A 16,204-nucleotide genomic window follows, 5' to 3' on the forward strand; every position below is an offset into this window, starting at 1 on the left:
CAGCAGAATTTTTGTGGGCTCAGTTTAGCCCATCTGATGCAGGAGGTCACATGCACCCTGGATAGTACTAAAATGTTTGCAATGTCACATTCCTATGGAGAGTTTGTGTGTGGAAAGACAGCTTTAAATATCTATAAAATGGCCTGAAAAGTCTGGGTTATTTTCCAGTAAAGGTTGCTTTTGTTGGTGGTGATTTTGGGACAGCCATCAGCAGTGTACAGCCTGCAGGCCAGATCTGGCCTGCAGTCATTGGATCTGACCTGTGAAGCCAGGGGGATTTACCCATACCACACCACAGCCAGGCATGAGAAGGGTTGTGTGTCGCTGCCATGGCTAGGCGGCAGAGGGAGTTTTGCCTGCTAACATCACCAGGTGGTGAGAAAGAAGCAGCAGCAAGCTGGGAACACCAGCTTACCTGGGATCCAAGCCACTGGGATCCAGCCCACAGCTCTAAAATCTTGTCAGCCTTTATTGGGTTGTTTTCCTTATATTGGGAATTCAGATCCTGTCTATCTTATTTTCCCTGAAAACTTTTTCAGCAACTACAGAACTTCTCAGTTGATATCACACTCCAGATACCAGGGAAATTAAGCCTTATGGTCTACAACCCTAGGGCAGACTTGATTGACAGTTCTGCCCCAGAGGCTGCATGCTGGAAGCCTCTGAACAGATGCACCTAAGCAGATTTGTCGCAGACCTGAGTTCCCTGGAAGCAATGAAATATCAAGCCTCAGGGCAGATATGTTTGATGAGTCTTCTCAGGGGCTGAGGATACTGGAAGCCCTTTGCATCTGCTTATGAAAACTGACTCTCTGCTATTAGTAATGAAACTGCCAGAACTTCAGTTTCACTGAGCAGATGCAAGGTCTGGGGAGCTTACAGTTTTCCAGAAATTAAAATAAAAAATAGTTCCTGTCCAGTTCACATAGAACTATATTTAAAACCAAAGAAAAACAAATAAAACCCATGAAATGTCCACTGAACTTGAAAGCCTGGGTTTTGGCTAGCCCTAGTTTAAATTTCAACTGCAAGGCATTTCCTTTATCTTTTGGCCAAGTCCTATAGATATTAAGACAAGAAAGGAAGAAGGAAGGAAAAGAGGGGGAAACGCAGAAGAGAGTGTATAATGGATACAAAAGAGTGAACAGAAGTAGGGCTCAATCTGGCAACAACATTGGTGGTTAATAAACAATTGCAGAGAGATCTAGTTTATTATAACACCAGCCATCAAATTAAGATATCATAATAATAATAATAATTTTTATTATTGATGATAACAACAGCAGTGAAGAAATAGTGATCAGTTGTTCTCTGTGCCCACAGAAGACTGGACAAGAGATATTGGGCTTAAATTGTAACAAGGGAGATTGAAGTTAGCTATTAGGAAGAACTTTTTAACTCTGAGCATGGTTAAGCAGTGGAACAGATTACCTAGAGAGGTTGTGGAATCTCTGTCATTGAAAGTTTTTAAGAGCAGGTTAAACAAACATCTATCTGAGATGGTTCAAATAGGGATGCTTCAGCCTTGAGCAGGGGGTTGGACTAGATGCCCTCCTGACAGTTCTTCCAGCCCTGTTTTATTATGATTTTGTGATTCTTGGCTCTACAGCCCAGTTGCTTTCATTAATTAGTTTCTTTAATTTCCCAACACCTGCCCTTTTGAAATCAAGAACTTTAGTCACAAAACTGCTTTTGTTTATCATTCCATTTAATTTAAACCAAATCACCTCATGATCACTTGGTCTAAGATTATTTTCCACAACCTGCTCTTCGACAAAGAGGGGCAACGGTGTCTACCTGAGCCCAGCAGCCTCTTAGGCCACCATGGTTAAGGCCTGTGTAGCAAGAGTCCCCAACTCCTGCTACTTGAGAGATAGGAAGCCAGCACCAAAGGGGTGCAGTTAGATAGGCAACTGGGCAAAGCCCAGCTGCAAAAAAATGTGCCTGCAGGGAAACCCACAAGGAGTTAAAGAGCAGCAGGGGAGGAGGCAGTGGCTGCAGTTTAGGGTGCAACACTTGCCTGAGCCATGTGACCAGAGAGGGCTGAGCCTACCCCATTAAATGCATAGCTCTGACTTCCATGGAGGACAGATTGCCAGCTGGCTTGGGAGGTAATAGAGAGGCATCCAACTGATCAGGTATCTGAGGAACTGTACGGAGCCAGCAGCTACAAGGTAGGGGCAACTGTATAGATGGTGGAAGGCCAGGGCTGAAGGGGCTCAGCGCCTCCAAATGTGGGGCAGCAGATACGACCACAAGGCAGCCTGGCCGCAGGCTCTGGGTGGCTGTAGCAGGGGCAGGGAGAGGTGGGGAGAGGTGGGGATGGGTGCACATGCAGCCAGGATCACAGCCTGATGTGGGACCACTGGCTGCCCAGCACGGCAGGTAAAATGGGGCCCCAGCTGGGCTGGGTGGTGGGACAATCTGAGGCTCTTCCAGGGGCACGGAGGGTCCTGCTGCTGTGTGCACTCCTGGGGCAAACACAATGGGCACACGCGCCCTTTTCCTCCTGCCCCCTGCCCTCCTGTCGGTGGGATGCACAAGGCATCGCGGGGCTCCGGGTACAGAGCCCGGCATGCAGTGGCAGCCATCTCTGCCTTGCGCACAGATGGGGGGGGCACATGTCCCCTGGGCCTCTCCTGAGGTGTGCGCAGCAGCAGGAGGCCCCCCCCCCAACCCCCGTACTCTTGGATGAGTTGCCCAGGCTCTGATTGTCCCACCACCCAGCCAGGGCCCCATTTTCCCTAGCCCCTGCCCTTTCTCCTCCCCCTGCTCCTTCCCCCACAGACTTACCTGCATGCGCACCCCCACACCCAGCATGTGTACACGTATTCAGCCCCCCAAATAATTTTTTCTCCCTCTGCCTATGAGCAACTGGGACCCTGAGAGACCCAAAGCGGGTTTATGAGGGCTTTGTAGTGGGTGTGACTGAAAGCGGAGGATAGGAGGCCACAGGGGTGTATGAGGGGCATGCAGTTAGAGGCTGGGGATGGCAACTCTGGCAGAGTCAGGGACTTGAACTGGGCTTTTAGCCCCCCAAGGGCTAGAGGCTGGCATGTGGAGAGAGCAGCTTTGCCTTGGGTCAGAGATACTAGGAGGGCTGGTGCAAAATGTGAGATGGAGCCTGGAAATCTGACATGGATTAGGCTGAGAAAGCTGGGCTGGAACAAGTGGCCCACCTTCATACTGGCCCAAAGCCAAGAAGGCTGAGGCCACTGCAGAGGTGAAGAACATTGGCAAAATAACATCTGCGAGGCATGGCCATGGCTGTAGAGAAAGATGGAGGCCACAAACTCAACCCTTAAGGCAAGTGGACCAGAGGAGCCTGAGCCATGAAGAGGAACTGTGTGGTGGGGTTGGAACCCACAGGTTAGGAGACTGTGCGGTGGGGCTGGAGGCCCAAGGCAGGTGGGCCAGGTTGAGCCCAAAGAGGAGCACAGAACCAGAAAGAGGATCCAGAGCTAACTGGCCTCCCTGTTTTGTTTGGACTTTAATCAGCCAGCCATCAAGGAAAAATGCTTTGAAGCTACACAAAACACTATAAAAAGCAAGACAGAACTGCCAGCAAGGTGTGCAGTCCAGGAAAGATCAAGAAACCACCCTGCACCCAGTCCACGAGTGAAGGCTGCAAAGCTGAAACAGCTTTCCTGCCTGCATTGGTGAGACAACACAGCTGCAGCTAAATATGTACTAAGACTTTCTGTAATAGCTCATTTTCTACTAGGAAAGAGTCTTTTTTCTGTCATTTAGTTTTGCAGCTTGTTGGCAGTTATTAAACCAAGCCTTTCTGCTATTTAAAAATTGACACAACACTCAATTGATTAAAGCACTAGGTTTAAAAACCTGCTTTTTATGTGCAACAAAACCCACATATTATTCCCAAATCCCCACAAAAACTCTTTTAACTTCTGTGTGTTTGAAAATCCATCTGGCACCCAGGGGTCATCCACATAAAATTTTAAAATGGGTGTTGCAAAATGAAAGTACCATAGATGCTTAAGGACATGTAAAAATGCTTTTATAGCAGAAAGCCCTGTAGCAATTCATAATTATGGCTTTCAGCCTGTATGGTGCTCCTGCGTTTTCAGAGACTTATGGAAAGAGCATTACATAAGTCCACTCTTGGCCTGATTGTTAAACCTTGATGATAACTTGCCCCACACAAAAATTCAAGCTCCCGCTTTTTGTAATAGTATGTAATAAGCTAAAAGGTTCCACTCTGACATTAATCTCATGAACGTGTGAAATGTTTTGAAAAAGGAGTATGATAACTTAACTTATCTTGGGCACACAAGCAAAGGAAATTTTCACTGACAGAAAATTGAGGCTGTATATAGGTTTGCCAATATTGCAAAACCACGGCATATCTTGGGTGAGAGATGGGAAAAAACCAATCATGAGTTAGTATTTTCAGGGTTGAAAAAGCCTCTTGTGACTGCTCCTGTCTTGGCCTATCCATGTTTCAAGATCCCTTTCATATTAGACACTTATGCTAAAGTACTAGGGTTAGGAGAAGTATTGAAACAAGAACACAAGGGACTTGAGGCTTGTGGGTAATTGCAGCAAAAATCTATGGTGGGGGGGAAGATTTAACTGTTCAAAAGGAACTCCTTGTAGTGGTTAAATCTGTAGACCATTTCCATCACTATCTGCATGACAAGAAGCTAATGCTCAGGATCAACCATGCATCTCTGCAATGGCTCTATGGAGCCAGGAATCCCAAAGGTCAGTTGGCAGGAGATTGGGTAGACTGCAATGCTATGACTTTACAGTGACACAAGGACCAGGGGACATTCATGTAGCTCTTGTTGGGACACTAACTGCAAATACTGCCTACACAGGAGAAAGAGGACCCCGTTGCTCAAGCAGATGTGGCGTCTATCTCTTCTCCCAAAACTTGCAGAAATGTAAATGTTCCTAGTTCAGCCAGTGAGGCCATAGATGTGAAGTTGCAGCAATGATCTCCAGAGCAATTAAAAGCTTTCAGAAGAGAAGACTCTGACCTCAGAATAACACGATTAAAAAAAATCAGTTGGCAAAAGCAGCCACACTTGAATACTACAGTCAGCAAAAGCTTTCTGGTCATGATGACAAAGCTAGGGGTTTGAAGATGAATTATTGCACAGGAGATGTTAAAAAACAGCAGTTCATGGGTATAGATATCAACTGTGTGTATCAAATGCAGAAAAAGGAAGTTTGAGGTAATTTTAAATGGACACTTTGTGGTGGCAAGCTAAGTGAAGAAAATATTTCTATTGGACAAAATGTAGACAGAATCTAGGCACATAAATTGTGAGGTTAGTACTACAATGTTGTTAAGGGCCTGTCTACATGGTGATTTACACAGACTGTCTGGGCACAGAGCTTTATACGTTTATACAATGCAACTTCTTACAACCAAGTAACAGTCAGTGGGCATGTGTACATGGGCAATTAATACAACTGAATTTTCTGCACAGAAAATTCAGGTGCATTAAACCGCACCCAGGCATGTGGGCCTTCCCCAAGGAGAAAAGGAATGATCTTGCTGTTGGCCATTTTGGCAAATTGCCCTTTCATTACAGAAAACAGGTGAGAGTTCCTGCAAATACTAGCATCATTAGTTTTTCTAAACCAACCTGTATGGACACTGATAGCCCCAATGCACTGCCCAATCAGCCTTTCATAGAATCATAGAAAATTAGTAGGGGTGCACCGATAAAGATTTTTCTTGGGCAATACCAATGGCCAATTATTAACCAGCCATATTGGCCGATACTGATCCAATAGCTGATTTACAGGAATGCAGCCCATCAGCTTGGAGAGCAGCCTCCTGCTAAGTCTGGGGGGGTGGGGAGAATGGGTGGTGGGGGGAGAGGGAAGGGACAGATCAAGGGGGCAGATTAAGGCCCCCACAGTGAGGGAGGGTGTGAGGCAGGGACAGGCACTGCCCAGCCAAGGCTGTGAATGCGACCCTTGGAGTGAGATAGAGCTGCAGGCAGCTCATCCAGGGGACATGGGGGCAGGGCAGCTCCCTGCCACTGCACATACACCCACAAGAGGCATAGAAAACATGTGCCCCCCCAGATTTGTGCACGGGGCAAGGGCAGGCTGCCCACTGCGGGCTCAGGGTCAGGGGCTGCACCGGCCTCTTCACAGCGTGGCGTGCTGGGCTAGGGCTGTGCTCAGGGAGCGCAGTGGCACTGAGAGGGGTGGCTATGTTGAATTTTGGGGTGGCTGTAGCTCACTCTGTAGCTGCCCCTCCCAGCAAAGCATCGCCCACCTGGAGTGCAGCACCAGCTCAGGCCCCCCCACCAGGAAGAGGCTGATGCAGCCCCTGGCCCTGAGCCTGCAGCAGGCAGCCCACCTTAGCCCTGCACACAAATCTGGGAGAGATGCAAACCCCCCATGCCTCCCCTGGGGGTGCATGCAGCGGTAGGGAGCTACCCTCCCACCCCTCCTCCAGCACCTCTCAGACAATGCCTGCAGCTCTGTCCTGCTCCCCAGGGTTACATTCACTGCCTTGGCTGGGCAGCCCCTGCCCCTGTCCCACTCCCTCCCTCACCATGGTGGCCTCGATCTGCCTACCCCCACACCTCTTCCCCACCCCTGCCCTGCCCCCAAAAGACTTTCCAGCAGGATGCTGCTCTTCAAGCTGCCAGGCTGCATTCCTGGCTGTGTACATGCTACAGCTATGTGCATGCACACGGCATTTATTGGTGACGTTATTGACTACATTGGCCAAAAAAAGCCAAATACCAATTCTGTTAATTTTCCTTTTATCAGTCCCTTCAGGTACTTGAAGGCTGCTATTAAATCCCCCCTCAGGATTCTCTTCTCTCAACTAAATAACCCCAGTTCCCTCAGCTTCTCCTCATAAGTCATGTGCTCCAGCCCCTGAACCACTTTTATTGCCTGCTGCTGGATTCTTTCCAATTTGTCCACATCCTTTCTGTAGTGGGGGGCCCAAAACTGAATATAGTACTCCAGATGTGGCCTCATCGGTGCTAAATATAGGGGAATAATCACTTCCCTCAACCTACTGGCAACACTTCTACCAATGCAGCCCGGTTTGCTGTTAGCCTTCTTGGCAACAAGGAGGGCACACTGCTGGCTCATATTCAGCTTATTGTCCACTGTAACCCCCAGGTCCCTTTCTGTAGAGCTGCTGCCCAGTCAGTCAGCCTGTACTGGTGCACATAGGCGACACGTAGGGGGGGTATAAGGGGGCATGTGTCCCCCCTGAGATTGGCCATCACTGGCCATGGAGTGGGGGCACCGAGAGACGCGCTGGTGGCACTTCTGGTTTTGCCATGGGCGCTTCTGGGGTCAGTGATTGGCTGCTGAGGGACCTCCCCCCACCCCTGGTTGGCAATCAGCTCCTGGTGCACCCCATGACTTAGGAGGCACCAGTTGCCCATACTGGTGCATGGGATTATTCTATCCTAAGTGTAGGACTTTGCATTTGTCCTTGTTGAACCTCATGAGATTTCTTTTGGGACAATCTTCCAAGTTGTCTAGGTCACTCTGAATCCTACTCCCCCAGTTTGGTGTCATCTGAAAACTTGTTGAGAGTGCACTCTATGCTATCTTCCAGGCTGTTGATTAAGATATTGAACAAAACCAGCTCCCAGTCTGTAGTTCACTGGATCCTCCTTTCTTTTCCAATCATCCGGGACCTCTCCCAATCACCATGAATTTTCAGAGATGATGGTCAGTGGCTCTGCAGTCTTATCTGCCAACTCCTTCAGCACCCTTGGGTGCATCCCATCTGGCCCCATAAACTTGTATATGTCTAGCTTTTCTAAATAGTCCCTAACCTGTTCTTTTACCACTGTTGGCTGCTCACCTCCTCCCCAAACTGTGTTGCTAGGTGCAGTAGTCTGGGAGCTGACCTTGCCTGTGAAGAAAGGCATTGAGTACTTCAGCTTTTTCTGCATCCTGTCTCTAGGTTGCCTCCCCCATTCGGTAAGGGACCCACACTTTCCCTGATCCACCTCTTGTTACTGACATACTTGTAGAAATCCTTCTTGTTCCTCTTCACATCCCTTGCTAGCTGCAACTCCAATTGTGCTTTGGCCTTCCTGACTTCATCCCTGCATGCCCGAGCAATGCTCTTATACTCCTCACTAGTTGTTGTCCAAGTTTCCATTTCTTATAAGCTTCCTTTTTGTGATTTAGTTTACTGAAGAGTTTTCCTTCGGAGCACCATGGGAAAGTACTTCTTTCTAATGTGATTTTTGACGTCTGGCACAGGGGGACAAATAATAGAAATGTGGTTTCCATCAGATGCACCAATTCATGTGGAGCTCCCCATGCTTGCAAAACTATCAATAACCACCTAAGGATTGGCAAGTCTCGCAGCATGCCATGATAATACTTTTAACAATGGCACATGCCTTCATCTCAAGAGTCACCATGGTCAATCTGTCAACACAAAAACTGCTTAACAGTTGTGAATACCCACATGCTTCTGAGCAGATAAAAGGACTGCCATATTGTTGTGCTCTGCAGTTCTGGAGAAAACTCCATGCAGATCCAGAAAAATGCCCTTTGTCATCTTGAAGTCCTGGGATATTGATTTTTGGGGACAAACTCCAATGAATTTGTAGAAGATTCAAGTCCTAATTCAGACTGCAGGTCTCAGGTCCACTCTGGTTTTCAACTTGACATCTTTTGGATAGCTAACTGTGATTGCAAGTGCCTGGACTCTGAGACCGAGGTAGTAGTCCCTGCCCATTGCTGGTTACTCTATGTTTGTAGCACAGTCTTCACTCACCTGTAGATGTTTGTTTCTCAAATCCAGAGACCGCCCTGCACTTGGTGAAAGTCTTTCAGGAAAAGTCTTCTGGAGCACGTGCTCAATCTAATTCTTGATCTCCTTCTCATCACGTTCTTGCTCCCCTCTAGATACCTCACAGTAGAGAGAGGTGAAGATGTAACTCCTGCAGTAAAAACTACTCAGCAGCCTGGCAATTGATTTGCAAAGCTGCAGCCATCTGGTGGGAATATGTCAAATACCTCTGTTCAAACTATTGAATATTCCTGACCAAGAGCATCACAGTGTAAAGAACCATCCTTGAGGGTTGGCTAGCAGTCTAAAAATGAGGTGGAATATAGGGTAGCAAAAGAGAATTCATAGGCCCATTAGAGTGTTTGAGGCTGATGAGCAATATTCAGTGGCAGCTCTGGGCTATTTCTCAATAGATCTTATACAGTAAGGAAGCCTGTGACAGAAAGTCTATGATAGTAATAGGTTCGAGTGAATGAATTCCTCATCAGATTTGGAGTTCTGTGTGATCAAGTGAGACGCTTTAAATCCAAAATACTTCAGCAAATTTATGCCATAAGATGAATAAACCTTTGGAGAGACTGTACTGTGTTGCCCAAATAAACGCAGTGATGTATAGGAAATAGTTTGGTCCCCAAAATTAACCCAAAGTTATGGATAAGGACCATCTAAGGAGCTCTTGAGGGAACTTAATTCCAGCAGGCCTTCTCTGCCTCTCTCTCTCCAAGATTAAACGTGTAGCTGTCAGAGCTGCCCCTAGGGGTATGTGGGGCCCAGGGCACATCAGCCTGTGAAGGAGCGCCCGGGCGGTGGGGTAGCGAGTGGCCAGAGCATGGAGCTGGTGGCATGCGACAGCCACACGGAGCGGTGGCACTCTCAGCAGGGCCTGTATGGCACTGTCCACGGGCCCCCCAAAACTTGGGGCCCAAGGCAGTTGCCCCAATTCACATCTCCCCACCCCCTCCCACCCCCAAGAGATGGCTCTGGTAGCTTGTCACGTATCTAGTTAGGTAGCACCCTCCCAAGAGTCTTTGCTTTTCCAGCTGCTCTCGGTTTCAGTGTAGAAGTGGTTATCTGCTTTTTTTTTTTTCTCTGACCGGCCTATTGTTTTCTCTTTCAATAGAGAAGTATATGTGTGTGTGTGTGTGTGTGTGTGTGTGTATATATATATATATATATATATATATATATATTCTGTTTATATCCCCATAGGACCTCAGTCTGTCAACTGATGTCAGGGATGAGTCCCAGCTGGAGGTCCACACACCCATGTCCTCGCCTGCCACGACTTGGTGTTTATAGGAGTAGATTCAGTACCTGGGCGTGTAGTTCCAGTTGGTTGTCATCCACTGTCTTATGTTCCTGAGGCCTATGTTCCTGAGGGCTCCACCATCCCCTACACCCTCGCCCGTTCCACCGGGTATCAATTCGTCCTTTCATCAATGTTCGGCCGTCAGGTTCTCTCCCGTGCCTCTGTCAAAAAAAAGAAACCAAGCACTCCCATCCTGGATTATTGTTCCTCCATCTTTTTTTTTTTTTTTTTGGGGGGGGGGGGGAGGGGGAAGGACAAAAAAATATATCTGGTGAAATCACTTTCTCCTTCACCTGTGCCCGTCTTTATGGCAGCTCTTCATGAGCCTCTTATTGGGATCATTACAATCCCCTTACTCCACTCGGTCTGCCATTGACACTTTGTCCTTGCACCCCTTTTAGGGTCTTTACGGTACCTTTGTTCCGGAGTGCCCCTCTATTAGTGTTTTTACCATACCTTCCCCAGCTGCCGGGCTGCGGGCAAGATCACAAGCACTTGATCTCAAGTTCCTGGTGCTGCCAATCCACCACACCTTCCTCTAAGTCTTCTCTGGGGAGCTCCCTCTCTGCAGGAGCCTCCTGCCTGCTCTCCAGGTTGCTCTCAAGTTTTCCCGCATAGTTGCTCTACCTGGCTCCTCTCCGTCCGGTCCTGCTCTCCCTTCCTGCTTCCTCGGGGCTCTTGTTTATAGTGAGGTTTGAATTCCTGGCCCACCCCTCCAGAAACACCTGGTTAAGGAGTATTTCTGCCGGGTTCTTTGGGGCTTTGGGCTGGGGCAGCTGCTTCTATCTTTGGCCAGTGCTCCTTTGCCCCCTGTGGCTCTCTCTCTCTCTCTCTCTCTCACTTAGCTCTATAAGCTGCTAGAAAAAAACCTGCCTCAGATGTGAATTCTGCAATTAAAAAGAACAGGCAATTCCCATTCAGCCAACCAATTTCACAGGAAAAGGGTGATACTCTTTGGGGGCTCATTGAGAGAGGCCCTCAGCAAGGCCTCTCTGCGATCACTTCCACAGTAATTGAAAGTATTTTAAGCAGGGAGCATACAATTCCAAAGAGTAAAAACTGCTTTGTACTAGTGATACAAAACTAGCCTGACAAGCAGATGCTGTAGGTGTGTAAATAGTTAAGGCTGTATCACTCCTAATCTATCAAATCACTTATTACCTGCTTAAAGTATCACCCTTTTAGGTTGGGATGACAGGCAAAGTTAAGGCAGCTAAAGTGGAGAAGCAGAGACAAAGCTCTGAACCAGACTGAAAAGAAAGCTGAAACCATTACTTATGCAAGAACCTGGGGAAAGCCTAATGAATAGATCTCTGGGTTGGGATTCTGACTGAAAGATTTGGTGCTGTGAGCAGAGAAACTGTTTTGAGTTGTTTGATTCTCTCTTCGTTAAGACAGCGGGACTCTATACTTCCTTGTAAGTAGAAAGAATGGCATCAAACAGACTGGGCAGCATCACCAATTTCTTCTCTCCACTGGATTAAAATTCAGCTTTGGCTATTCACTGCTGTCTAAAGGGCTAATATGCATTAGTACACCCCATATAGTAGAATGCAGATACACTAGATAGCCACATTGGGGCAGTATTTTCATTGGAATATGGCCCTACTCACATAAATTAACTCAAGGCAAACAATTTAGTATTCTGTTTCAAGAACACCTGATTTGATTTCTAATTCTTCTGTGCATGGTTCAGGCCACAGCAGTTTTGTCATTTATAGAAAGAATGTGACCTCAAAGTAGTAATGTATGACTTACTGCTATGCCCTGCAATAATCACAGCATGATGTTTACATTGGACACACGATGACTGTGGACAGTTTATAATCTAACTCCTGAGAAGGTCATAAGTGTCATGTGTAGCAGGGGCTAAGATAATTTTCAAGCAGTTCATTTTTCCAAGAACAACATAGTCCTACGGAAATTCTAAGTCAATACAAAATCCAAAAGTTTATAACTGAGCAATAACTTGTGTTTAAGAGCAGTAATTAACTTACTCAAGCTAAATTTTATCATGAAGTAGCAAAATATTCCCAGTTTAAAAGAATAAAATCACTTACTAATTAACTATCCATTCCCTGGAACTGCTTCTAAACTAGCCTGTTTTTCATTAACAGTTTGACCCTTAGAAGATTAATCTCAAATTAATTAAAAGTAATGTAAAAAAATCAATCATGCACTTAAAAGTATCAGTAAATATGCTCCTAAACCCTATTATAGATTCTTAAAGCTGAAGGGAAACTAAAAGTTCACTTTACTTTCCAGCACTTAAGTTCTTTGTTTAGTGTTATCCTTTAACCTGATTTGAGCAAGGACTTGATCATTTTAACTTTGGAGGCAAGACTGTGGCTTCAAGTCATGTGCACACGTGTGTGTGTGTGCGCGCGCACGTGTGTGTGTGCGCGCGCGCGCGTGTGTGTGTGTGCGTGCGTGTCGACATATACATACACACTTGTACTCATGCACACATATGTGCAGGTGGGGAGGTTAGGATAAGCTGAGGTCACAAACATCTCTTAGATTTAAAAATATTGACCTGTTTTGGAGCAATGCCAGAAGTCCCACTAGGTATAGCACTGCCACCTTCCATCTGTAGCGGCTGTTCTTCCACTTTGCCCATAGGGTCATCCCATTTATCTCGGATATTAATGTTGAAGCTTAATAGTGTCAGGGTAAAACAGCAATCTTGTTCCTTATTCAACTTATCAAAAGAATAAATATAGTATGCCATTTTGCACTGCCTCCTGTGAGTGACATTTCATTTTGATATTTGTTGTGGCAGAAGTGAATGCACCTTGGGTCAGCAGTACAATGAGAGTTATGAGCAGCTTTTGTAAGAGGAATACCTCTCCACCCCTCAATCCCCCACCCCCAAATGTGACACTTGGGTTTTCAAATCAAGTAAATATTTTAAATAAAAAAGTTTTTATTTAACACCATAGCTTCTGTAACTGTACTATGAAAGCTCCTCATTTACATAGCTCAGTCTTTTAAAGGAGACTTGCAATTAAACAGAAATGACTTATTCATTAACAGAAACAAGAACTTGTGTTTGACTTTCAGGCCTTCTTTATGCATGTAGCTGCAACAATGGACATAGAGCTGTTGTTTGTGTGACACAGGAATTTATTAAATAACACTAAACATAACCAAACAGGAGTGATAGAAGAGATACATTAGGGCCCACCAGATCTGTGTAGCTGGATTTCTCCACAAAGCCCTACTGACTTCAGTTTGTCTTCATGTGGGCATTCTTAATAGCCTGCTCCTTTACATTTCTGTTCGATCTACTTGTAAGTGAATATTGTTGTTTATTATTATCTAAGGGTATGCAATTCTTTGATGCCTCTCTACATCTTGCCAATATTTGGTTCTGATTCATAAAATTATCTCAATCCAGCTCAGTGGGGTTTACATATAGCCGGCAAATCATTGATTTGGAAAAAAAATTAGGTTACTGGAGAATTATGTGGTGATTGCCCTAAATTGCAACAGATTGAGTTCTTTGTTTTACTATTTGGGACATTCAGCATGTAACTCCAATTGCCAAGAAGTCTGCACGTGATCTTTGAATCACACACAATTCTGCTTTTGAGGATGTAAAAAGCTCCTCGTATTTTAAGCCAAATGTTTTAAACAGAAATTCATTTGGGGATCTTGATTTTTGGGGACAAACTCCAATGAATTTGTAAAAGATTCAAGTCCTAGTTCAGAATGCAGGTCTCAGGTCCACTTCTAGTTTTCAACTTGACATCTTTTAGATAGTTAACTATGATTGCAAGTGCCTGGACTCTGTGACCAAGGTGGTAGTCCCTGCTAGTCTGATGTTCCTCTGCACTCCACATCCTCCTCTGCAAGTGAGAGAGGAACAGTGGAGGGAAAAAAACCTGGCCATTTCCAGTTCCTTCTCCCTTTCAACAGCCACTCTGTACCACTGTGTGACGCAGGAGTTAGGGGGACAGCCTCTGAATCAGAATTTCCTGGACCTTAAGGCTGCCTGCAGACATTTTTTAATAAGCCAAAACCAAAACACTTTAAAAAAAAGGCTTTTAAAAAAGGCTTTGATCTGGTGTCCCATGATCTCTTAATGGAAAAATTGGGCAACTGCAGCCTAAGCTACATCACAGTCCGATGGCTGGGAATTGGCTCTGAGGCCGGACCCAGAGAGTGGCAGGTGATGGAAGTGAATGATAATGGTGCTCCATGACCAGTGATGTCCCCTGAGGCTGGTCCTTGGACCTGTACTCTTTAACTCTTTATTAATGATGTGAATGCTGGTGTCAAAAGTGGACTGGTCAAGTTCGCCAATGACACCAAACTTTGGGGTAGAGCGTCCACACCCAAGGATAGGCTGGTGACCCAGGCTGACCTTGATAGGCTTAGAAAGTGGGTGGATAAAAACCTGATGACATTCAATACAGAAAAATACAAGGTACTCTACCTCTGGGGGAAAAAACCCCCGCATCACACTTATAGGTTCGGCAGTGCTACGCTCACTAGCACCATGGCCAAAAGGGACTTGGGGTCATGATCAACCACAAAATGAACATGAGCCACCAGTGTGATGTTGTAGCTGGTAAATCGAACAAAACTCTGCCTTGCATCCATAGATGCTTCTCAAGCAAATCTCAGAATGTTATCCTCCCACCGTACTCGGCCTTGGTGAGGCCGCAGCTGGAGTAGTGCATCCAGTTCTGGGCTCCACAATTCAAAAAGGATGTCGAGAAGCTCAAGAGAGTCCAGAAGAGAGCCATGCGCATGATCAGAGGGCAAGAGAACAGGCCTTATGAAGAGAGGCTGAAGCTATCGGACTCTTTAGCCTGGAAAAGAGCAGGCTCAGGAAGGTCCCGGTGGCTGTCTATAAGTATATAAAGGGTGTACATCAGGACCTGGGGGAATGCCTCTTCACCAGAGCGCCCCAAAGGATGACAAGGTCAAACAGTCACAAACTCCTCCAAGACCGTTTTAGGCTGGACATAAGGAAAAATTTATTTACTGTCTGAGCCCCCAAGGTCTGGAATAGACTCCCTCCAAAGCTGGTGCAAGCAACTATGCAGGACACTTTTAAGAAATGTTTAGATGCTTATCTTGCTGGGATCCTTTGACCCTACCTGACTTCCTGCCCCTGGGGCAGGGGTCTGGACTCGATGATCTTGTGAGGTCCCTTCCAGCACTAATGTCTATGAAATCTATGAAACACACTTTACTGAAAGAAGCAGCACGTTACTTTGACCCAGCTCTGCAGCATCTGAATAGATCGGGTGCGTCAGCAGGTGTTCTTGGCACTTTTATCTAAAGCTGATTCAATCGGCTATTAGATAAAAGCACCCTTAAAGTGCCCAGTCTATACAGATGTTGGGCGAGCCAGGCCCAACTAATGTAATGCCTCTTCTGGGCATGTGCTGGGCTTGGCGCCAGAGCACACCAAGTTTAAAGTAAAGTACTGTATCCCCCTACTCCCTTCCCCCTTTTTTTTTAACATCTCCAAGCAGCCTAAATGCTGGAGGCTGCAAGTGAGAGAGGAACAGTGGAAAAAAACTGGTCACTCTCCCTCGCAGCACCCGCTCTCTGCCGCCACGTGACACAGGCCTACTCGTACTTTGGGAACCCGCAGCAAACAGCTACAGGCCCCCCTGAAAAGCGAGAGCATGAGCTTGCAACAACAGAGTGTTTGGGACGAAGGCAGATGTGGACAGGAAACCCAGGGCAGTCTCACATTGGAAACAAGCGGGCGTGAGGCAGGGCACACGGGCTGCCCCTGAATTTGCTGAGGGCGCTGGTGGGCACTGCCCAGCGCGGCTCTGCCGGGAGGAATGAGGGGGCAGCCCCACGCGCGAGATCAGTACAACTGGCAAATCAGCGGCGAAGCCAGCATGATGACGCACGCTTGAACATAGGCCAGGGTGTGCAAACTGATGGCCATGATCCCTAGGCGGGATATGAACGCAGCAGTAACACCACCTTCCTCCTCTCCCACCTGGAAGCCGCAAGGCCCGCGGGGCGGGCGCCCGGGGGCGCGGGGGGGGGGGGGGGGGGGGGGGGGGCGCGCAGCGCGCTCCGCCCCCTGCCCGGGCATATAGCGCCGGCTGCGGGCATGAGGCGGTGGCAGCGGCGGAGGTTGC

The 16,204-nt window shown here is 47.0% G+C and overlaps 1 protein-coding gene across 2 annotated transcripts in view; it reads left to right on the forward strand.

Moving 5' to 3' along the window:
• Positions 1-2,154: 2,154 nt before the first annotated feature.
• SLC25A15 (solute carrier family 25 member 15) overlaps positions 2,155-16,204 on the forward strand; it is a 44,232-nt gene continuing 30,182 nt past the window's right edge. The window contains exon 1 of one of the 2 annotated variants that reach the window (XM_006025783.2): positions 2,155-2,174. The gene's annotated coding sequence lies outside the window, so the exon portion shown is untranslated. Of the gene's footprint in view, positions 2,175-16,119 lie in introns of those variants that run through there. The other variant, XM_025206634.1, reaches the window with a different exon arrangement.

The sequence above is a fragment of the Alligator sinensis genome, unplaced genomic scaffold, assembly GCF_000455745.1.
Source record: "Alligator sinensis unplaced genomic scaffold, ASM45574v1 scaffold1031_1, whole genome shotgun sequence".
NCBI lineage: Eukaryota > Metazoa > Chordata > Crocodylia > Alligatoridae > Alligator > Alligator sinensis.